This window comes from Narcine bancroftii, chromosome 1 (assembly GCF_036971445.1).
Source record: "Narcine bancroftii isolate sNarBan1 chromosome 1, sNarBan1.hap1, whole genome shotgun sequence".
NCBI classification, from domain to species: domain Eukaryota; kingdom Metazoa; phylum Chordata; class Chondrichthyes; order Torpediniformes; family Narcinidae; genus Narcine; species Narcine bancroftii.
In genome coordinates, this window is record NC_091469.1 from 94,718,053 (window position 1) to 94,743,612 (window position 25,560).

Sequence of the window (25,560 nt, forward strand, 5' to 3'; positions counted from 1 at the left end):
TGGAAAGAACAGCTGTGTAGAGAATGAATGCCAGTCCCTTTATTTCAGTGCCACTTTGAATTGATCTTGTTTTTGGAACAAAGCTCAGGGAGATGTCCTTGACACCTATGCCTTCACAACATCTGCAATTGGGTAAGGATAGAATTGCCTGCTATTCTCAGCTGCCATATCCATGGTAGTTCCAATCCTGCACTCCAAGTCAAATGTGAGGCTTCAAATGCTTGAGGGTCTTGACAAGATGTTTCTCAGCCACACATAAACTTGCTTACAAACTGCAAAATTGTAACCTTCTGATATGACTTTGAGTGAAGACATGGTGATCACCCATAGTCTGTCCAAATTTTGACTGCTTGTGCAATATTTATAGCTTTCCACTGCTTCATGTGACTTTTGATTCTTCCAATCTCCAAACCACTTGAACAAATGTAACTCAAATGGAAGCATCTGCTGCTTTATTTGTAGAATATGCCCTGACCTCAATAATATTGCTTTCTTCCATTCCTTCATTGTAACCATCAATTCCTACACAATTTCAGCATTGCCTTTCAGCTCATCTGCCCTTGAAGCTTGCTTGTATTTAAACCAGCACTTTCTTTCTTTTCGTGCCAAGATAGTATTGCAGTACTCAAGCCTACTGCATGCATCTATTTTTACTCTCTTCCTCTTTCAGTGACATGCAGACTTGTATTAATTTTGCTTCAAGTTAGTCACTGCCATTAAAATCAAATGTTGCTGCCTGCAAACCAAATTGTTTTTGCATCTTTATTCTCTTTTTTTTTCAAACTGACTGTCCAGGACCCTTACAGAACAGATACTGGGAATCTGCAATGTTCAGTTCCATTTTCCTATGATATTCTGCCATTTTCAGTGAGTTTCAGACGCTCCCACAACTACCACCACCAACAAACAACAGTCCAAATATAGATGTTTTTTGTTCTTCTCTGCCTGACCTATCCATTGTACCTGCCAATGCAAACAGCCTTGCCACAAATTGCAATGTGTTTCGGGATGGATTTTGGACAGAATCAGATATTAAGTTTTTGTTTCAATTACAAAACCAGCAACTCCAAACAAGGATATTTAAACTAATGCTCATTTCAAGGTCTCATTGCACAGGGTGTTGGCACCACAAAGACACAAGATGGCATCATTGGATCCTCTGTCCATACACAATACACCACATGTTGCTTTCGAAGGAACAAAGGAATATTAAGACTATTAAGCAAGCAGAAACTCATGGACTAATTTCTCATGGAGATCGACACTAATAGAAAGGTGTGCTGGGTATACTTTTGAATAAAACATGACTAAAACAATCATTTTCAGCTTTCCACTGCCAGTGGCAAACCTGTTTTTCTCCCAAACACAATTCAGCATTGAACAGCAAGGTTGATGGCTTTACTTTTAGAGTCTGGGCCATAAACGTTGAATTATCTCTGCAAACTTTCTTTTTTTAAAACAAGCACTTGTCAACTGTCCTGATAGCTCATGAGGTACAATCACAATAATGGTTATCTGCTATCTGGAGCACCAAGCATGGCAAGAGCTTGTTCAAGACAAGGTTGTGGTGGAACAAGGCACTTCACGTTTACTGTACAGGCTGGCCAGCCTCCACCTCTGTAATACCTCCTTGTAAGATACCCCAATAAAGGCTTAGCCACTCAAGTCTCCTCCCTTAATCCCAGCCTTGGTACTGGGCCAGCAGCATGTGAAGATGAGCCTGTGTTTTAGGTTATTAAAGCCTTTAATCACTCACTTCGAGTATGCTTGTGGTTATTGATCGCACTACAAAGGTTTAAAGGTTCCTTTTATTGTCATACAATAATACATTAAAAATGTAACATACACGATCTATTTCAACTTTTCTATGCCAGAAGTCAAAGAGTCCCATGGGCATTACTCAGTGCCCCTAACAAGAGGAGAAACAGAAGGGAAAGAGAATCTCTCAGGGTCACTGAGTGTCCGTGGATTCACCTCCAGCTCTCCCGCAGCCTCTGCAGCTGCACAGATTCCTGTTCAAACCATTGATCACCTGAATTCCAGATCTAAACCTCCAATATAACCAGGAAGCCTTCAGTGCCCGAGCACTTTTTTCCCCCTACAGGACCTTCTCGAATCCTGGTTCCAACACCCAACAGCCTGTGTGGGTACTCCGACCGCAAGTCACCAATAGCCACCAGCCTGTGTGGGTCCTTCAGCCACTGAGCCCCTCGCCTGTCTACTGCCATGGTTACCTTCCCTGTAAGGTTGTCTCAGCAGCAGGTGTTCTCCCTGTTCCTTGTGCCCTGCTGCTCCCTCCGAGTCTGTTGTGTCACTGAGCAGGTGGTGGTGAGTTAGTGCCACCCTCTTGTACTATTTGCCATACACCTTGTCATTTTACTAATGATTGAATGAAGACAGCTTGGGAAATAAATAACCAGAGTGGAAGGATCCTGCTTTTTTGCTGTAATGAGGTTGTGATAGTACAGATCTATCACCAATGTATATAGTGTATATAGTTACTGTATCTAGACTGTGCTTACAGCGATTGGCTGAGAGCTAAGCCACACCTATTGTCTGGGCCTTAAAGGGTTGTGTCCCTAGCCAGGTCAGATCATTCCGGACTGTTCGGCCATCTGTGAAGAGCTCCTGTTTTTTGCTAAAAAAAAGCCTTGGTTTGGATCAACAAGTCTTTGATTCTTTCGATGAGCTCTACAGAGGTGCACCTTGCAGGTAAATGCCAGTATTGTAACCACACTGAACAACTTGGTGAGAGATGCAGTTGATACAAGCATGAGCAAACAAAGCAAAGCTGGAGGGACTCAACAGATCAGGCAACATCCATAGAGGGAAATGGACTGTCAATGCCATTGCTTAGCACCCTTACCAAAGATGAGGGTGTGAATGGAGGGGTGTATCAAGCAAAAACTAACTGTAAGAAATAGAAGCTTAAGGTGTGTGGCATGGTTAGCTCAATGCTGTTTCAGCACCAGTGATTGGAACCCAGGTTCCAATCCCCCACAGGTTGTAAAGAGTTTGTATGTTCTACCCATGCCATTCGCATGCTCCAGTTTCTTCCCACTGTTGAAAATGTACCAGGGATCATAGGTCAATTGGGTGGCATGGGCTCGTGGGCCAGAAAGGCCTGTTACCGTGCTGTATGTCTAAATGTAAAATAAAAAAATTAATAAACGTCTTCAAAGTTGGCATACCTCGACTTCACAGTGGAGTAGTAAACAGTGGAGTAGTGGAGGCTAGAAATAGTTAAGATGGAAAGGGCAAACATTTGAAAACTCAGCGAATTTAGGAGTGTGGGGATTTGCCACAGAGATGAGGTTTGGACAAGGTCATTTTGAATGATGGAGCCAACTTGATGGGGCTAGTGCCCCACTCTTGCTCCAAGTTTCTTGGCTTCTTGAGTGTTTTGTACGATTACTGTAGCACACAATCCAGTAGAGGATATCCTTGGTGTGTAGAATGGACTTTTGCCATGAGAGAGCTGTGCTGACTTCTATCACTACTCTCATGGATAGGTGCACCTGCCACAGGTAGATTGGTCATACCAGTTTATACCCTCATGTAGGTTCACTCACCATCTTCCACAGACTTAAACTAGCATCTTCAGGATTTGGTCTCCTTGGTCTGTGCTTGTGTTGCCCTCACTCCCGGTGATGGGTATTCAAACTCCTTTTACACTTCTTCAACATGAAGGAGTACCGATTCACTAGCTGAGAGAGGACAGGAAGTAGTAATCAGGAGGAGGAAGTAATCAGGAGGGAGACTTACTGTCAAGTCAAGTTTATTATTATCGAAGTACATGGATGAAACAGCATTCTCTAGTTCTTGGTGCAAAACACGCAGACACACAACAAGACATAGCACACATATAGACAATATATGTGCAAGACATGTATTCATATGTACAAACAAAGATTTTGTAAATATGAGAGTCTCAGAGCAGTTCCTTTGATCGTTCACCATTCTCATTGCATGTGGGAAGAAGCTGTTCCTCAGCCTGGTGGTGCTGGCTCTGATATTCCTGCATCTATTTCCCGATGGGAGCAACTGAAAGATGCTGTGTGTGGGGTCCTCAATGATTTCAATGCCCTCTTCAGATAACGATCCCGGTAGATTACGTCAATGGTGGGGGGAGGGTGGTGGTGGAAGAGGGAGACTCCAGTGATCCTCCCTTACAATCTAATGGTCCTGCAGACTTGACTTACAATCTATTTTTCTGCAGCAACAATAAAATACTGTGAAGCAGCTGGTCAGGACACTCTCAATAGAAGGTTGACAAAATGGTGGCTGCTCGCCTTGCCTGCTTCAGTCTTCTCAGGAGAAGACTGCCTTCCTGATATGTGAGGAGATGTTTTGTGTCATTTTCCATATTTGATGTCGTATTGTCTCATGTGACCTGAGTCAACAGAAGACTCCTTTCCATTTCTACACCATTACCATTTCTGGTGGGTCTGTCCTGTCGATGGGAAAGGACGTACCTACAAAGCATTTATGAAAGGTTGGTTAAGCCACACATGGACTACTGCACACAGTCAGGTCACCACACCATTAGAAAGATATGATTACACTGGAGAAGGTGCAGATGTTGACTGCGATGGACTGTTTGAGTTATGAGAAGGGATTGGACAGCTAATTTCTTTTCCTTGGAGCAGAGAAGACGGAGAAGCAAGCTCGATGTTAGAAAATTAGCACTTTTGCATCTTGATTATTGTGGTTCATTAATAATTATGACATCCTCCCTCAGGCTAATGGATCATCATTTGACAACAGTTATTATTGGCAAATTCAAATCTACAGAGGTGGTAGATTTTTCATAGACCAACTCTCGTTAAGGATAATTATGAATTTCCCTTATCAACCTGTCACAGCCAACCTACCCTCTGCCCCCATATTGGACCTCTATCCATCTATCCTAGAACTAGGGGACATCGTTTCAAGATTTGGGGGAGTAGATATAGGATGGAGAGGGGAAGAAATTGCTTTTCCCAGAGAGTTGTGAACCTGTAGAATTCTCTGCCAAAGGAAGTTGCTTAGGCCGTCTCAGTAAATATATTTAAGACACAGTCAGACTGATCTTTGTACCTATAGGTGAATTGAAGGTTATGGGGAAAAGGCAGGTTGGTGAAGTTGAGTCTATTGTTCAATGGTGGAGCAGATTTTTAAAAAATATATTCTGCCCAAAGTTAGTTTGATAATTGGATCCTTTAAAACATCTTTGACTCAGCGATACGAATGTCAATTTGTTGTTGCTGTGACAACTACAGGGAGTAGAGTACCAATGAAACAAAGTGATGCAACAAAAGAAATGTGTTTTTATGCCATATTAGTAGATACTCTGAACAGAACATTCAATGATAAGCCAATGAATTGGTAATTTATTGCACTTACAAGCAATCCTGCACCACAAGGGTTGCTTTGCGTTATTTTGTCTAAATTCTTGCCATTTAGAATCTGCCACTGTTACTTGGACATATTTCCAAGATAATTTGATATATAAATTCTGCATTTTAACAAATTAGTTTCAGGGATGCCTCAAGCCCATTTCTATCCACACTTTCTACTAATAAATAACAACATTCTCAATTTCATGTAGCAAATTCATTATGTGACAAAAAAAACTGGAGCAGAGAAAAATACATCATGAAGTTAACTTAACCATCATGGACTAACAATGGACAGAGCAAACAGCAAAATATAGCAGGACCAAAGCATCTGTGTTTATTAGCTTTTCAATTACAGACAAAATAGGAAAGTACTTAACTGGGGAACTGCTAATTATGAAGGGATGAGGCAGGAACTAGTAAGAGTAAATAGGAAACAGATGTTCAAGGGTAAAAGCACAGAATGAATGTGGAGAAAGTTTAGGGACCACTTCTATTAGGTTCACGATATGCCTGTCCCACTTGTTCAAGGAAAAGATGGTAAGAAAAGGGAACCATGGCTGACAAAACAGTTGAGGTAGCTAGTCAAGATGAAGAAGGAAGCATATATTAAATATAGGAAGCAGTCTATAGGTAAGTATATGCAAAGTATATGGTTGCCAGGAAGGAGCTTAAGAAAGGACTTAGGAGAGGTTGAAGGGGGGATGAGAAGGTCTTGGCATATAGGATTAAGGAGAACCCCAATGTGTTCTCTGTGTACGTGATGAGATGATGAGAATGAGGGTAGAGCCACTAAAGGAAAAAGGAAGCAAAATGTGCCTGGAGGCAGACAAAGTTGGGGAGCTCCTAAATGAATATTTATTTCAGTGTTCATAAAAGGAAAGAATCTTAGTCAGGGTGAGGTCAGAATAGAACAGATCTGTGTGCTGGAAAATATGGATATGAAGGAAGAGGAATTTCTTGGATTTTCTTAGAAACATCAAGATTGATAAGCCCACGGAGCCGGGTGGGATATATCCCAGGTTGCGGAGAGAGAAGAGATATTAAATCCTTTGGTTTATATCGAGGAAGATAGCTCTGAGATAGAGATGCTCATTGTTTTAAATGCACCAAAGGCTCTAGAACCAATAGAATACCAAGAATGAGAGATGGACATTACACTATTAAAACTATGCTTGATAACAATCATAAACTTTCAGATGCACCTGCAAACAAGATCAGTAAAGTAATCTTGCATCATGTTTTAAAATGAGTGAACACAGAATTGTGCTGATGCTATAAAGGACCATTTCATTGACAATATGGTGCAACTGCATTCAGAGTACAAAATGCTGAAAAAAGAACTTGAAATATTGGATATTCCAAAAAAAATGACCAAAAGGGTTTTCATTTTGTACTTGGGAAAATAAACAGAATTTGATTATTCTTCTGCTTTGAAAGTAACCAAGGGAGAAGATCAGAGAGAAGTTGACAAAAATGAAGAAGTAATTATTATAAATAGAATTCATAAAACCAAGGAGAAGAAAAGAATAACTGCTAAAGTAATGAATACAGTGTTGAAGAAAGGGATTTAGCCTTATCAAAATGCATGCAGTGGAAAAAAGATTCAATTTTTGAAAGAGAACAAGTCATTGTTTAATGACATGACAACTGACTGGAAAACAATCAAGGATGCACTTTGAAGATACAGAAAGAAAAGAATATTATATTTCAATGTAGGAAGCAAGGTGAAAAAAAATTCAAACATCTAAAGTATACTACAGAAGGGCTGAAATAAGTGGTGTGAATACATCAAATAACCTTTTCATTCCAAGTCAAGTTACTAACTTCTCAGAAGGTAAGGGGAAAATTACTTTCCTATTGAAAGAATTAAATGCAGAGAGAGAATCTAATAAAATACTTCAAGCTCAATTGCTTGAAAATTAGACTGAATTGGAAGTTGCAAAATTAGATCAGGAATTACAAGAAAAGACAATAGAAGCCAAAGTGGCTGTTGATGAATTTGAGGAACCAATGTTGTTTTGAGTCCTACCTTTTCTATAAAAACAAAAAGAGAAAGACCCATCTTGTGCCCTCAAGAAAGCGATCACCTTGGAAACTAAAAATGGCTTTATGAACAGACAAATTACCAAAATCTGTCTTTTACAAGAAGCAAAAAAGTTTTAATGATTGATTTTCTCTTTTTAAAAAATATTTACCCTATGTATTACTATGTTTGATTTTTTTCTTTGCAGTAGTAATTATTATTTTTAGATATAATAATTAGCAATCAGCATTGTAAATGTTAAAATGCCTTAAAACCATACATTTGTAAGTACACTCCAGCAGCTAGAATATTGTTCATGGATTATTGGAGTGTCTCCATAATAACAGCCTTTAGCCAAAGTCATTTCTATGTGTCTAATATAAACAAGGGTTTGAGTTTTGAATTTGCTTTTCTGCTGTGTAGAATCAAGGTAATGTAGACTGTCCAGATAATTTATTTGATTGTATATTTTTGAAAATATTAATATGTTAACATTTTATTGTCCATTTATTACAGTTTTAAGTAGTTTAATGGTTTAATAATTCAAATAAACAGTGAAAAAACTCCTTGCTACTTTAGAAGGGACTATTCATTTTTAACACATCAGAACAATAATGCCTGCATGTTGCTCAAGCGATTATAAAGGGAAATAGTCATGATAGGCAGGTTGCAGAGTTGGACAGATAAGTGGCAGATGAAGTTCAATCTGGATAAGGGTGAAGAAGAATAATCCAGAAGGCTGAGTACATTGCTAATGGTTGGTTACTTAGGAGTGTGGTTGAACAGAGGGACCTTGGGGTTCAAATCCATACATCCCTCAAGGTCTCCGCACAGGTTGAAAGGATTGTTAAGAAGGCCTATGGGATGCTGGGCTTCATTAATAGGTGGAGTGAGTTGAGGAGTAGAGGTCATGTTGCAACCCTACAAATCTCTGGTTGACTACACTTGGAATATTGTGTTCCATTCTGGTCACTGCATTATAGAAAGAATGTGGAAGCCATGAAGAGGAGATTTTCCAGGATGTTGCTGGATTGGAAAACAAGTTTTATGAGGGCAAGGGAAGCAGAGCTGGGACTTTTCTCTTTGGAGCAGAGGGATAAGAGGAGACTTAATAGAGGTCTATAAGATTATGAGAGCCATAGACAGCCAGCTCTCCTTTTTACCAGGGTAGGATGGCAAACACCAGAGGACATATGCACAAAGTTAGGGGAGCGAATTTTAAAGGAGATATCAGGGGTAAGTGTTTTTTTTTTTTTTTTTTTATAAACACAGTGAGTTGTGGGTGCCTAAGATTGTCTTGCCTGGGATGGTGGTGGAGACTGAAACATTAGGGGCATTTAAGAGACTCAGACAGGCACATGGATGAAGAAAAAAATAGAGGGTTATAGAGTAGGGTGGTTTAGTTCCTTTTTTTAGGGATATATGGATTGGCACAACATCAAGGATCGAAGAGCCTGTAGTGTCCTGTATGTGCCTGACAATTCACCTGATGTTCCATATATTAATAAAATGATCCAGTTTATTTGGACTCATAGATCAGATTATAGGGAAAAAATACACACTATCAGAATCAGAATTTATTGTCATGAATGTGTCACAAAATTCATTGTTTTGTGGCAGCGTAACAGTGCAAACATTTATATAAACCACCTTATAAAATAAATAAAACTAGTGCAAGAGAATGTCAAGTAAGGCCTTTCTTCATTCAGGAATCTGATGGCTGAGGGAAAAAAGCTGTCCTTGTGTTGCTGAGTTTTCTTCTTCAGACTTCCATACCTCCTGATGGTAGCAAAGTGAAAAGGGTGGTGAGGCTCCCTGAGGATAGAAGCTGCTTTCTTAAGACTCCTCCTCTTGTAGATGTCCTCAGTGGTATGAAGACTGGTGCCCGTGATGTCACGACTGAGTTAACAAACCTCTGGAGTTTTTTTTTTCTTGTCCTGAGTGGTGTCACTACATATCAGACTGTGATGCAACCAGCCAGAATACTATGTTGTGACAAGTCACCATTTCACCGACCAATAACATGACATTATAAACTTAGCTCACCCATTTCCCAGAATATATGCTTCTGTTTCTCTCACCTTGCTGATTTGGAAACCATTTGTAGTGTTTAAACAAGTAGATTTAAATTCTTGATCAAGTACGATCTTTTGTTAATTATTGACACGCGATTTATCAGCTGACTGGAATAACTTGCTGGACGTTGCTATGGTTACATTGTAGCTTCATATTTTCAAATGCAATATCCTAATTTATCACTTGAATTCTGTTGGTCCTCATGGATGTTATAAAGTTCTGGGTGATATTACCTAATTGAAATGATTAGGCAATTTGTTTCCATTAAATTTCATGAAGCTGACACATGTTGAAACTTTCAACCTGGGGACAATTAAATTAATATTAATAAGCAAGGTTATCCTCCATTTAGAAGCCTCTTTACGTTATTTAACCTCCAATTCATTGCCAGATGTTCTCCTTTCAGTCAACAATTAAATGCTAGTTTGCAGCTACAAGAGAAGATAGATGAAAGATTTCCATGGGTTTTGTTGTCTGGCACTCACTCAATATTAAAGCCCTTTTCTTCAGAATGGGATACATGACGAGGGAAATTACATGACCCTGCCTCTGGAATAATGCATGATGACTAGAGGGGAAACACCATGATGCAGTCAGGAGACCAACTGCTCACAACTCTTGTGCTGCCTGTATAAAGCTTGCACATTCTGCCTGTGATGTTATGGGCTTTCTCCAAATGCTCCAGTTTCCTTTTACATCCCAAAGGCAATAATGTTTGGACCTTAATTCGGCACTGCAAATTGCCCTTAGCATGTTGGTGAGTCAAAAAATGTGGGTGAGTTGATGGGAATGTCTGGAAAATAAAAGTAGATTCATGTCAGAGGTGTTTGATGGTAAGCATGGACAGTGGACTGAGGTTTCTGTTTCCTTGTATAATCCTGCGACTCAAGACTGTATAAATAAAAACAATGGTTGAAAAGATTATTTTAAACCAGAACTCCCAAACAAGTAAAATGATATGGAAATTAAAATGCTGACTTTCAAAACATCTCACTTAAATATATTGCAGCACCACAGAGGTATGCACACACTTTAGCTTAAAGAACACCTTGGGATTTATTTAAGTTTAGAGATACACAACGGTAATAGGGACTTCTGGCCCTCGAGCCTTCACCTCCCAAATACACCCAGGTGACAAATTAACCAACTATCTCTGTACATCTTTGGAATGTAGGAGGAACCCAGAGAAAACTTATGTGGGCACAGGGAGAATATACAAAGACATTAGAGACAGCAGCGGATTTGAATCCAGGTCACTGGCACTGTAATTCTGTCTATACAAATCAGGTTGAGTGTCCAGATATTAATACTCCATGACAAAGGAAAGCCTATTGCTATAATTTCCAAAGGATGGAATTTACAGTTATTTAATGTACTTAATATAATGACGGCCACATATACATAGAACGTTACAGGACAGAAAAAAACCCTTTGGCCAATAGTGTCTGTACTGACCTGGATGTCAAATTAAACAAATCTCATCTGCAAGGACATGCATACTCCCCCCACCCCATGTTCACATGCTTGCCTTAAAGTACAAAGCTGAGCCACAGAAAGAAAGGAATAACCAACTCTTTGGGAAACAGTTGGAAAGCTATGCAAGTAAGGAACAAAAATTGAAAATGATAGAAATACTCTGCTAAGAAATGCAAAAGGTTCAAGGACAATGGCATTTCAGCTCAATTAAGAAAAAAAAGTGTGGTCAGCTGCAATGAGAAGAAAAAGGAATGATATTTGAATAATGGCATGGTAGGACAGATTAATAGAGACAAGGTAATAGAGGCTGGCATTTGGATAGGAGAGGATTGAAGAGATAGAGGAGATAGAAGCAGCAGAATCACTGTTCCCATTTACAAAGGGTGAAAAAAAACATTAAAACTCTCATAATTCACATTCTAATTGTTTAGAAATGCTAAAGGTTTGGTCTCTTGATCACCAGGAGTGGATTCCCATGTTCCCTTTGATTTACTGGGGGGGGGGGGGTCTCTAAAACACCAGAATTTTTGTTCCTGTGTTCCCTTTTGCACCCACTGGTTCCAACCTTGCAATTCTCTCACCACCCTTGAGACTTACTGAGTTCATTGACAGACATATTACTGTATTGTGTAGTTTCCAATAAAGTGCAAATTAAAAGCATGTTGGATGTTGGATTATTAAATGAAGCTACATCCAATCAGGAAAATCTATCAGTCCAACTCCAAAGTCTCAACTTTGTATTGTGGATGCTGGAAATACCGTATTAAAAAATGTAAAATACTGACAGGCTCATTATATGAAATAATCGAACAAGGTGATAAATGCCTGGTTGAAAATCAAACAAAAAAAATGAAAATCCAAGAAACAGAGAAGTGATTATTTTTCAATCCTGCTTTGTAAAATAATACTAATTAAAATGATAATTAACAATAGAATTATCATATCATTAAAAGTAATTGTTCTAAATAAATCATGGAACTTCATCAGTTGACAATCTGATGAATCTTACATTTCATTCCTTTGGTGATATTTTGTAGTTTTGAATTATGTAGAAAGAATGCATAATGTTTCTTAGATCATTTAAGACAATAGTTGTACTAATCATGAATGGAGCAGTCGTATCAGTTCCATTTGCCTTACTTTCTCGTCAGCCATTTCATCAACCACTAGTTTAAAACATGGTTAGATATTTGAATTCACTCAGTATCGTGGAGTGTGTATTGTAATAGCAGGAGTCTCATGTACTCCAATTCAGAAATCTGGCCTCTTTAATGGAACCAAATTTCAAAAGCACAGTCTGATTTGGATCCACTCTTACAGTGCATGGATGACAACAAATAATGTATTGAGTCAGCTTTGATGTCTTGTGATCAAACAGCATGGAAATAGACTCTGCAATCAAACAAGGCCATGCCAATCATCGAAAGCCCCTTGCACAATCCCATTTCTTTTCTCCACATTCCCATTGCTCCCTATCCTATCTAGATTTTACCATTCACTTAAACAGGATCAATTTACAGTATTCAATCAATTGCCACTTCTCATGTTTGAGCTGTGGGAGGAAACCAAAATACCTGGGGAAAACTCACACAGTCAATGAAAGATCATGCAAACTCCACACAAACAGCTCTAAAGGTCAGGGTCCAACCCTACTCACTGGAGCTGTGAGGCAGCAGCTCTGTCTGCTACACTCCTGTCCAGAAAAGCAGGAAGGAAATTGAAAGACAATCACACAAAAATATCACTTACAAATTTTATCAAAAGATAACATTCAACGTTATTTGACAGTTAGATATCACTCATGCTTATCATTTCTGACTGGACTAGATGGCTCCCAGATCCAAACTGGGATAGTTATTCAACAGGCACCATCTGTCTCTGAACCCTGCTGACAGAAGTGAAAGTTGTTTGCTATGTTTTCACTGGAATAGCACGCAATCTGTTGAGCTAATTTACAATTAAGCATCTGATGGTAGACTGGGATCCATCAGTAACAGAGGGGCAAGTCACTGATGAATGTGTTTAATTACAGCTGTGGTAATCTCATGATGTGGGTCAACATGCTGGATTCTCAACCTTCCAAGGCAAAGGACACTAAACATTTCATGCAAATTCATATTTATGAGAATACTATATTTTAAACCAAAATTAGCAGCTTAATGGATATGGCAGGATCGATGGAAAGTGAACAAAGTTAGCATTTTAGATTGGTGAACTTTCATCTGAAATTGAAGATGTTTGGGGGAAAACAGAGAGAGGGCAGAATAAGCAATGGGGAAGGATAAGATTGGCAAAACAGATTAAATGACAAAAGACAAGTTGAAAAAACTTTACATTTTATATTAAATTTAGACATTCAGCGTGATAACAGGCCTTTTGGCCCATGAGCCCATCCCATTCATTTACACCCAATAGACCTACACCACCAGTAATTTTTGAACAGTGGGAGGAAACAGGAGCACCTGGAGGAAACCCACACAGACGTGGGAAGGTTGTACAAACTCCTTACAGACAGCGATGGATTTGATTGCCGGTGGCTGGTGCCATAACAGCATTTTGCTAACCATTTGATTTGACAGTATACACCACAATAAGCCCCACAACCCATTACTCACATACCTTGCAAATGACTCTCCAGCATCATCTATGACCTGGAATGGAGCTTGGGTTCATTCCTTGGGGCAACGAGAGAGAGAGAGAGAGAGAGAGAGAGAGAGAGAGAGAGAGAGAGAGAGAGAGAGAGAGAGAGAGAGAGAGAGAGAGAGAGAGAGATGGTCCTATGCAGCAGCCAGCTGAAGGGTATTGGTCCAGGTATGCCCAAATTAGGGAGGGAGATTATGGGAGTCAGTGACAAGATGGGTATTCTTTCAAAGGGGCCATTGGCAAGTTGTGTGCTCAGTGTGGGTGGTCTAGCCTTGATTGACATGGGGAAATGATTTTCAATGTGCCTGGTCAGATGATCCTCTAGCAGCAAGTACATGGATTATCTTTTGTTCGCAGCAGTTTCCTGTCTGACCTGTTGGATAATCATCCGGTAATTCTGCCTCACTTAACTCTTTTGCAGTTTTGGTGAAGTTATTATACCTGATAATTAACTATTTCCTTCTCCAGATGCTGAACGTTTGAAGAACTTTCATTTCAGAAAAATGCAGCTCTTCAATATTTAAGGTTCTGAATTCTGCTAACCTGTCTGCCTGAGACAAAGATCAATATTTCTTTCTGCTCATAATTTGAAGGGCTAAATACCAAAACATTGCTTATATATTGCATTCTGTACCGGAGCACAACAGGGCTACATTCTTAGCCCCCTGCTCTATTCACTTTAGGAAGGGACAATCAGAGGTATACAATCCCGAGATCATTTTGGGGTTCAGAAGTGGAGAGGAGGAGCAAATTTAAGTTCTTGGGAGTCTCCATCTTAGAGGATCTTTCCTGGACCAAACATACTCATGGCATCATGAAGAAAGCATGTCAGCACTTCTACTTCCTCAGGAGTTTGGTATGGCATCAGAAAACCTGGGAAATTCTACAGATGTGTGGAAGAAAGTGTGCTGACCAGCTGCATTATGGTCTGGAATGGGGACACTAATACCACTGGGCATAGAGCCCTCCAAAAGGTAGTAGACACACCCCAGGGCATCACAGGCAAAGCCCTCCACATCACAGAACATCTACAGCAGTGGTTCTCAACTTTTTTCTTTCCACTCACATACCACTTTAAGTAATCCCTATCCCATAAATGTTCTGTGATTAATAAGGGATTGCTTAAGGTGGTATGTAAGTGGGAAGGGAAGGTTGAGAACCACTGTTAATGACCCAATTGTTAATGGAATATTTTGCTTGAGAAAAATTGTCATTGGGCCATTTTCTTTGGCGTTATGAAACCGTGCACATAACAAGTCAATTGGGTACAATTAAAACAGTGGTTTTCAAACTTTTTCTTTCCACCCACATACCACCTTAACTAATCCCTTACTAATCACAGAGCACCTATGGCATAGGGAATACTGAAAGTGATATACGAGTGGAAAGAAAAAAGTAGAGAACCACTAATCTACAGGAAATACTGCCAATGCAGAGTAGCAGCAATCATCAATGATACACACCACTCCAGCACATGCTCTGTTCTCGTTGCTAGACTTACACCAGCAGGTTAAGGAACAGCTGCTACCCCTCTACCATCAGACTCCTTAACAACAAACTCCATCAGGGGACTCATTTAAGAACTCTTTTTACTTTTGCACTTTATTAATTTTTTTTAATAAAGTCTCTATATTGCAGTCAGTTTGTTTAAATTTTATTATCTGTTTACAGTTCCTTATTTGCTTACATGTGTATATTTGGTTCAGTTTTTCTTTGCACCACCAATAAGTGGTAATTCTGCCTTGCTGACAGGAAAAATAATCTGAATCTGATATATTTTTTCCTCCTATAGATGCTGTGGGACCTGATAAGTTTCTCCAGATCACAGCATCTGCAGAATTTCTTGTTTCATCTATTTTTTAAAATTCCTTTGTTATTTTAATATAGCAACATCACAAAAAATGTCTTGAAATTTGTTGTTTCCTCCTTGCTATTGTCGCTAAATTTTGTCTGTCCAACAATTACTTTTTCCTTCTTGCTTTTATCTACAGGTTCACAAAGCTTCAGAAAATAATTACTTTGAAATGAATCACCCAAATTATAGAATCATAATTTTTTTCCTGAAAGCTGTTAGTAAGCTGTTTATTGTTCATGAATCATCTTCAAGCTTTGAACCAATCTATTTACACCCAAGCACAAATCATTAACATGTGTTAAAATGAAGAGTGGTACTAATGCCATCTAGGTCACATCTAAGCACATTGATGCTTTGCACTCCATATTCAAAGAGCTGATACCTTTGATGTCATAGCTAATGTTCCCTTCCCAATAATATCACACAAAGAATACATGAATATTTTTGGTAATAAAGGGAGATTGAAGAGACTGGGTTTGTTTCCCCTCAGCAGAGGGATCCAGTCAAAGTGTAGAAGTATACAACTATTTCTATGGCGAGGGGATTGTCCAAGGCAAAAGGGTCAGGGTTAAAGGTGGAAGGTTTAGAGGGAATCTGAGTGAGAATTATTTTCATACAGAGTAGTTGGAATCTGGAATGAGTTGCGTTCAGAGGTGGTCGAGGCTGATACTCTCAACAAAATACAGCAAGGTAAGGTAGGAAGTTACCTTGAAGAAGAGCTCAAGCCCGAAATGTTGGTTATATATTTTTACCTTTATATAAAGAACATTGTTTGACCAGCTGAGTTTCTCCAGCATTAGTGTTTTTACTTTGGATGTAATGAACCTAATGGGATTCGTATTCATGGGTCCAATGGTCAGTGTGGTGGACAAGGGACCTAATTCTGTGATGAATGATGCTGTGAGTTTATATCCTCAGTGGCATTACATCTTACAAAAACTGGGTACATTAATCAATTATATTGCAATTATCACTTTGCCATAGAATTAATTTGTTACACGACAGGTCCTGATACACCCATGAAGTCTGATAAGGCACCAGAAAATTGAAGCCTGTCTCTGTTTTGCAAAGCAATCTGAGTCATGATGTTGAACAATGCATCATTCGAGGTATACTTGTCCCATGGATTTTCCTTGGATATTTGGAAGTGAAACCTGAAACGTTATTCACCAAGTAGCAATTTGCGTCAGTGAATTATAAAATGTTCAGCCCCACTGCGGTCATTTATCATTTTGCCAAGGAGCAATGATTATCGTTTGTGCACATGGAATGGAGAAGATTAATAGGTTTAGAGAAATCCTTTTGGCTTCATCGATATACACCAAATTAACACCACAGTTGTACGTAAGATAACAGAAATGAATTTAAACTGAAAAACCATCCACAGTGTTATAATACTTACTCATCAAGAGGTCTTGGAGAAATGGGGATGGATTTTTCCCCCAAGGGTCTTTTGCTATCGTGATCTGGATTCAAATTGAAATCAGAAAAAATGATTTGATTTTCTGCTTTATCTCTGTGTGAGAATGCACTGTTGGCTAATATTTGCTGTTTGTCAGGGATTGGTGGCACTTTGTTTGTCAATCACTGAAGTAATAACAAGCAAGCAGTGAAAGGGTCAAACTAATTTTGGGTCTGCACCCTGCCTCTGATTGTAATGTATTTAACTTGAGAGACAACACACGAAAGTCTGCAGATGCTGTGGTTGTAGTGAAAATGCAGAAATCCTGGAGGAACCCAGCAGGTCTCGCAGCATCCATAGGAGGTAGGTAACTTTTTGGACCTAAGCCCTACTTCAAGATAGGAGTAAAAAGCAAGCTGGCACCTGAATTTAAAAGGCTGGGGAGAAGGAAAGAAAAGAATCACAAACGTCTGCAGATGCTGTGATTGTAGTTAAAATGCTGAAGGAACTTTCCCGGTCTTTTCAGCATTCATAGGAAACAAAAATATATTGCTAATATTCTGGGCCTGAGCCCTTCTTCAAGGAATAAGCAGAACAAGCCAGAAGCAGGAAATCTCAAGAGTCCCAGAATTCAGATGATGCCGGCTGCAGGAGGAATCCAGACCAACAAAAGGTGTTCATTGGATATGGTAAGGGACGTGAAAATTTTTTTTATTAGGTTTGTTCAAAAGGAAACAGAAGGGAGAGACAGCTAGGAGAAAGCAATGGAGGAAGAAGTGAGTGAAGGCAATTCACTTCTTCCCCCATCACCTTCCCCTAACTCTGTCTCTCTTTTTTGTCTCCCTTTTGCCACCCCATTCTCTTGTTAACATGCCTGTCCATGGTCTCATGCATGGCCAGACTGAGACCACCTGAAAATTGGAAATGCAACACCTCATCTTCTGACTGGACACCCTCCAACAGGATAGCATTAACATCAACTTCTGTCTTTTGTTTTATCCACCCCCCCCACCCTATCTCTTCCCCTTCACCTCTCCCTAGCTCTATCTTTCCATTGTTTCCTTTCGCATCCACCAATCATCCCCTTTGATCTACCCCTGTTACTGCAGGAGATGCTGCAGTTGAAGCCACAATTTCTCCTTCACCACCGTTGGGGCCTAAATCAGTCCTTCCGAGTGGAGCAATATTTCACTTGTGAATCTGTAAGGGTTATCTACTGCCTCTGGTGCTCCTGTTATAGTCTTCTCTACATCAGAGTGACTGGATACAGACTGGGAGATCACTTTGTAGAACACATTGGCTCTGTCTGCTGCAATAGCGTGGATCTCCCAGTGGCCACCCATTTCAATTCTCCATCCCATTCCCTTGCTGACATGTCTGTCCATTATCTCATGCACTGCCAGACTGAGACCACCCACAAATTGGAGCAACAACACTTCATCTTCCAACTGGGCACCCTCCAACCTAATGGCATTAATATCAACTTATCTGGCTTTCATTAAATTCCACCCCCCCCCCCCCCACTTCTTCCCCCATCACCTTCCCCTCGCTCTGTCTCTCCCTTCCATCTCCTTTCACACAAACATGATAAATTCTTACCTCATCCCCTATCATATCCAATTAACACCTTTTGTTGGTCTGGATTCCTCCCCCAGCCGGCATCGTCAGAATTCTAAGACTCTGATATATCCTGCTTCTGACTTATTCTGCTTATTGCTTGAAGGGCTCAAACCCAAAACATTGGCAATATATCTTTGTCTCCTATGGATGTTGAAAGGACTGGCTGAGCTCGTCCTGCATTTTGGTGTGTTTTTAACTAGAAGGAAAAAAAGGCAAGGGGGGGGGGGGGTAGAAGTACCAACCAACTGACTAAAGGTGAGAATTGATCATGGATAGGACAGGAGAGGACAGGTGAGAATTGATTTTACCTTTCTGATTCCTTTACCTTCTATCATCTTACCTCCAGATCTGCATTCACAGAACTGCTCCTCCCCCTAATTCTCATCTTTCTCAATACCTTACATGCCATTAAACATTATTGGAGTGCAAGTTATCAGAAACAGCACCCTGTCCCTCCCACACCTGGCTTCATCTGCCCATCACTCTTCACACTTCAGCCCACCAAATGGTCCCAATCTTGCTTCACTCTCTCTCCTATTCATAGGACCTACTTTCCCTCTTCACTCTCAGTCCTGAAGAAAGGTCCTGACTTGAAACATTGACAATACCTACACGCTCCATCCCCCACACACGTTTTAGCAGTGCTCATCACATCGGGTTTCTCCAGCAGTTTGTTTTCTGCTCCAGATTAGGCAATCTGCATTCTCTCATGTCTTTGCAGATAATTTCCACTACTCCAGTTCCCATATGCCCCACAGAAATACATCAAGGTCCCAGTTTCTACATTCTCCTGAAATTTATCTGGGACATCAGTTCCTATGATTTCTTGAAACTTATTTGGCACATCCATTGATACTTTCTGTAAATCAGAGATGTCCCCAGTCTGTGGAGTAATAAAATATGAATAACCTTTGCTCCAATTCTCTTCTGGTTCCCTTCACCAGGTATTTTTCTTGCACCTGAAACATTTGTTCTCTTTAAAGGCTGTCTGTCCTTCTGTGTTTTCCAGTATTTTTAGTATTTATTATTCTTACTGTTGGATCTGCTTTCTGTCTTTATCATCAGGTTGCAAGTTCCAGCAGCTTTGTTATTATTGTCCATTCTTCCACATTCTTCACATATTAAATCCTTGATTCTCGCTTCCCATTATTGCCATTTCCAGTGATGCTCTGTTGACCAATAGCCACTAAAACAAAGAATACCACAGCTAGACAGGATATCCTTGAGCTCCGCATCCTTTATAGCAGGGGTGGCCAAACCGCGGCTCGCGGCAATATCTTACATTGAATAAGAATAGTGTTAGTGGGTGTAGCTTGCGATCTCGTGATTGCTACGGCTCTCAAATATCTGAAGTTTATGGTATATAGCTCTTATGGTAAGCAAGTTTGGCCAACCCTGCTTTATAGACTATTTCCATTTGTTGGACTTGGGGAGATGCTGCCTTCAAAGGTGGTGCTTCTGAATTGTCTTCCATTTTACCTCAACCATGTTGGTTGCTGTATTGCATGCTCTTGTTTGATCTTCTCCACCCCAAAGACATTGCAGCATTCTTTTGTCTTCAATGCCACTCTGCCAACTTTTCAATCCTTCATATGAATCTTCACCATGTATAGCTTCAGCAAGGCACCTTCACGAAACACAACCATGCAAACCAAAAGATTTGTTTCTCGCTTTCTGATCCACTATTCATTACAAACTAACAACCCAATCCATTGTTATGCAAGCATTCTAACACCCACTCTTCAGCAACCTCTATCACTCTAGTTCACGCTTCAAGGCACCCCTTCCTTGTGAAGCACTGATATATTTATCAAGCATGCATTTTAGTGGAATTTAGATTCTCTGATAACATAACTGCTTGTTTATAAGAGAAACTAAATAGGATCACTGACTGCATGTATGCACCATGCTCAAAAATAATTCTGAGCATAAGGTCATCAATTTAATTCTTGCTCATTTGCACTTTGATCTGTGCTTTAGGTTTTGTGAACACTGCTGTGCGAAGAATTCTGACACAAAGTTCACAGACTGTACAACAGGCTTTAATCAACTTAAACTTGTACACACCAGGTCTCAGTACCTCTGTTTCTCAAGAACCTTAGCACTTTGTAGTGCAACCTTAAGGATCTTCACTCGTTGTAGAGCAGCATTAAAGGTCAGACCCGGGGTCTCCAGTAAACGTTGCCTGATGTACCCCAACTCCAATCCGCTTATGAATGCATCCAGCATCAAAGATTCTTAGTGGGCTTCAGCCGTGACAGCAGTGCAACCACAGGCTCTGGATAGACCTTTTAGTTTTAGTGCGAAAGTCTCTTCGCTCTCTCTGGTTTGTTGTCTTCGAGTGTGAAACTGATGTCTTGCGAACGAGGTGTTTTGTGGCCCATCGTAATGGGTTCTGAGGAGATTCAGTGCATTCTGGTAGACAACTGTCTCCTGAACCATGGAGTAGGGTATTTCTCCAAGGAGAGCCACAAGATGGTCCATTTTCACTGTGTCTTGCACAACATTGTTCACTCGCATGTAGGCTTCAAAACATGAGCCAGCAGTGAAAGATTTCTCCAGCTCCGGTGGCATCTTGGTCTATCTCAAGTTTTCCAGGTTTCAGGGAATTATCCATGATTGAGAGTCTGTTCATAAAATTGATATGCCATATACATAGACCAGACAAGTGTTATACTAATAGAGGGCTTTTATTGGCAGAGGTCGACAGCATCGAGTCCACGCTGCTGAAGATCCAGCTGCACTGGATGGGTCACGTCTCCAGAATGGAGGACCATCGCCTTCCCAAGATCGTGTTATATGGCGAGCTCTCCACTGGCCACCGTGACAGAGGTGCACCAAAGAAAAGGTACAAGGACTGCCTAAAGAAATCTCTTGGTGCCTGCCACATTGACCACCGCCAGTGGGCTGATAACGCCTCAAACCGTGCATCTTGGAGCCTCACAGTTTGGCGGGCAGCAACCTCCTTTGAAGAAGACCGCAGAGCCCACCTCACTGACAAAAGGCAAAGGAGGAAAAACCCAACACCCAACCCCAACCAACCAATTTTCCCCTGCAACCGCTGCAACCGTGTCTGCCTGTCCCGCATCGGACTTGTCAGCCACAAACGAGCCTGCAGCTGACGTGGACTTTTTACCCCCTCCATAAATCTTCGTCCGCGAAGCCAAGCCAATGAAAGATAACCACCATTAAACTGGCCAGTGGGAAAGCATCTCCATCTGTTATACCAGTAGGGTGGAGTATCTCTTCAGCCATAGCCAATAGCAACCAGTCAGTATATTACAGCTTACATCATCACACTGGCTCCAGGTGCCCGACTGACTCCCAAAGGGGAGACGGCTCGAGTCTTTATATGGACCGGTGATTGACAGCCAGAAGTGGAGCCAGCCTCCCAGGTTGCCTACTTGCAGGTACAGTGGTTTCCCTCTGCAGTAGGCTGGTAGGAGTGCCAGTGTAGTGGTTGTATCACCATAGGTTTCCTGCATTGTTCCTATAATACAAAATTCTTGGAACACAATCTCATCAATCGATCAAGCACAGTGTATGAAATCCTATTTAGCAATGTTAAAAAATCTCAGACGCATTACAAATTGACAACTACTCAATTAATAAATCACAAAAATGTCTGTGGAACTCAGTAGGTCACACATGTCCATAGGAGGTAAATACATACAGTGAAATCCCTGTTATCCAGAATTCAAGCACCAGGCAACAAAAAAAAAGGGGAAAATAAATAAACATTTTAAAAGAAATAAATAAGAATGAAATAAAAGTTTAAAATTGTAAAAGTAAATGTGCGCTTAAGTAACACATATACCTTTGACGAAGATGGGAACAAATATTCAGCCAGCTGAGTGCCTTGGTTATCCTTTGCTTGTAGCAGGCGTTTGAATAAAGTTGTGTTTGAATAAAATGGCATCACCCAGGATGAAGAGCTGGTTGATGGAGCTCTGCATTGGGGCATCTCACTTAAAGTGAATACTTAACCCTGCTTAGAAAGAACCTTTATCTTTATTTGTGTATTATTGAATATTCCTATGGCATTATCTGTAAACCTGGGGGTGGGGAGGGAGTTAACTATCTTTAATGTTATTGTTCATCTTTCAGGCAGCTTCATGGAGGAAGAATCCGCAGATAGCAATGATTAAATGTTTTCAAAAATACGCCTTAAAATAAAGTAAAATGCTTTAAGGTTTACATATTCATGCAATTGAAGTTTGTTCACTGTAAGTACAGTAATTTTGTCTTTTAAATCATTTATTCTTAATTTAGGTGTATTAGTTAAGCATTGTAAGAGCCAGTCTCAAGCAAATGGAAAACTCGCTTCTCCAGCATTTACCAATCACAGTAGATGCCAGATACCCAGTGTTTTACTGTATAACCTTTGTTTTTGTACAGGGTGATGATGGTGGCATCACGAAGATCCTGAGGCAGTTTTCCTTGGTCCCAACAAAGCTTGAAAAACTCATGCAGTTTGGCATGCAGAGTTTTGCCGCCAGCCTTCCAGACCTCTGGGGGGGTTTCCATCCATACCTGCTGCTTTGCCACTTTTCAGTTGTTCGATTGCCTTATGTCTCATCCAGGGTGAGAACCTCATCCAGCTCTAGCCTTAGGGGCTGTTGAGGGAGCTGGAGCAGGGCGGAATCTTGGACTGAGCGGTTGGCACTGAAAAGAGATTGGAAGTGTTCTGACCATCGGTTGAGGATGGAGATCTTGTCGCTGAGGAGGACTTTGCCGTCTGAGCTGCGCAGCGGGCTTTGGACTTGGGGTGAGGGGCCGTACACAGCCTTTAGAGCCTTGTAGAAACCCCTGAAGTCGCCAATGTCCGCACTGAGCTGGGTTCATTTGGCGAGGCTAGTCCACCACTCATTTTGGATCTCCCGGAGTTTGCGCTGAAGATGGCTGCATGCGCGACGGAAGGCTTGTTTCTTCTCTGGACAGGACGGCTTTGTAAGGTGAGCCTGGTGGGCAGCTCGCTTCTTTGCCAGCAGCTCCTGGATTTCCTGGCTGTTTTCGTCAAACCAGTCCTTGTTTTTCCTGGAGGAGAAGCCCAGTACCTCTTCAGTGGATTGCAGTATGGTAGTCTTCAACTGATCCCAGAGGGTTTCAGGGGACGTGTCCGTGAGGCGGGTTGCATCGTCGAGCTTTGCTTTGAGGTTTGCCTGGAAGTTTCCTCTCGCTTCGTCTGACTGCAGGTTTCCAACATTGAACCTCTTTCTGGGGGCTTTATTGTTCCTGGGCTTTGGCTTGAAGTGAAGGTTGAGCTTGCAACGAACCAGCCGGTGGTCAGTGTGGCATTCCGCGCTAGGCATGACCCTGGTGTGGAGCACATCTCGTTTGTCACTTTCTCGCACCAGGATGTAGTCCAGGAGGTGAAGACGCTGTTTACATCCGGTACCGCACGGATGGCAGTCTCTTCAATCTGAGGCACCTGCAAGCTCACACCAAGACACAAGAGAAACTTGTCCGTGAACTACTCTTTGCAGACGATGCCGCTTTAGTTGCCCATTCAGAGCCAGCTCTTCAGCGCTTGACGTCCTGCTTTGCGGAAACTGCCAAAATGTTTGGCCTGGAAGTCAGCCTGAAGAAAACTGAGGTTCTCCATCAGCCAGCTCCCCACCATGACTACCAGCCCCCCCACATCTCCATCGGGCACACAAAACTCAAAACGGTCAACCAGTTTACCTATCTCGGCTGCACCATTTCATCAGATGCAAGGATCGACAATGAGATAGACAACAGACTCGCCAAGGCAAATAGCGCCTTTGGAAGACTACACAAAAGAGTCTGGAAAAACAACCAACTGAAAAACCTCACAAAGATAAGCATATACAGAGCCGTTGTCATACCCACACTCCTGTTCGGCTCCGAATCATGGGTCCTCTACCAGCACCACCTACGGCTCCTAGAACGCTTCCACCAGCGTTGTCTCCGCTCCATCCTCAACATCCATTGGAGCGCTTTCATCCCTAACGTCGAAGTACTCGAGATGGCAGAGGTCGACAGCATCGAGTCCACGCTGCTGAAGATCCAGCTGCGCTGGATGGGTCACGTCTCCAGAATGGAGGACCATCGCCTTCCCAAGATCGTGTTATATGGCGAGCTTTCCACTGGCCACCGTGACAGAGGTGCACCAAAGAAAAGGTACAAGGACTGCCTAAAGAAATCTCTTGGTGCCTGCCACATTGACCACCGCCAGTGGGCTGATAACGCCTCAAACCGTGCATCTTGGCGCCTCACAGTTTGGCGGGCAGCAACCTCCTTTGAAGAAGACTGCAGAGCCCACCTCACTGACAAAAGGAAAAGGAGGAAAAACCCAACACCCAACCCCAACCAACCAATTTTCCCCTGCAACCGCTGCAACCGTATCTGCCTGTCCCACATCCGACTTGTCAGCCACAAACGAGCCTGCAGCTGACGTGGACTTTTTACCCCCTCCATAAATCTTCGTCCGCGAAGCCAAGCCAAAGAAAGATAACTGTATAACCAATGTTTCGGGGCACTGTGTGATCTGTTAAGTTCCTCCAGTATTTTTGTGTTTTTATTACAAGCACAATGTTTGAAGACTTCTGTGTTTCACCCCAACTACTCAGGTTTATCTTTTGTTATGATCCAGCACTGGATTGAGGGGTGATGGGTATTATTGTTGAGTCTTTCTGCTATATTTTATAGATCACGGTTTGTAGTGATTACTAGTTATTAGTTGCATCCGTGCAAGGATATTGGGTGAACCTTGTCTGATTGCATTTGTGTGTGAAATTCCTTTGGCAAATTTCCCCATGTATAAAGACCCCCTTTTTTTTTAAATAAACTGTAACCAAAATTGTCACTTTTTAATTTGTCCTTACCAACACAAGCAGCAAAGAAGGAGGCAGTGGTGGGTGGGGGGGGGGGGGGGGGTGGTGGTAACTGAATCCATGGAACAAAAGCTATTGATCTGATCATGTAAATTTGGGTAACCTACTGTGGCAGTTAAGTCCAATTAAGTTTCTTTGTCTGTATGAGGCTTTGCTAATAGTAAAACTATGGGATATGGCTCCTATACCTTAAAAAATAGATAAAAGGAAAAAAACTGAGCATAAAG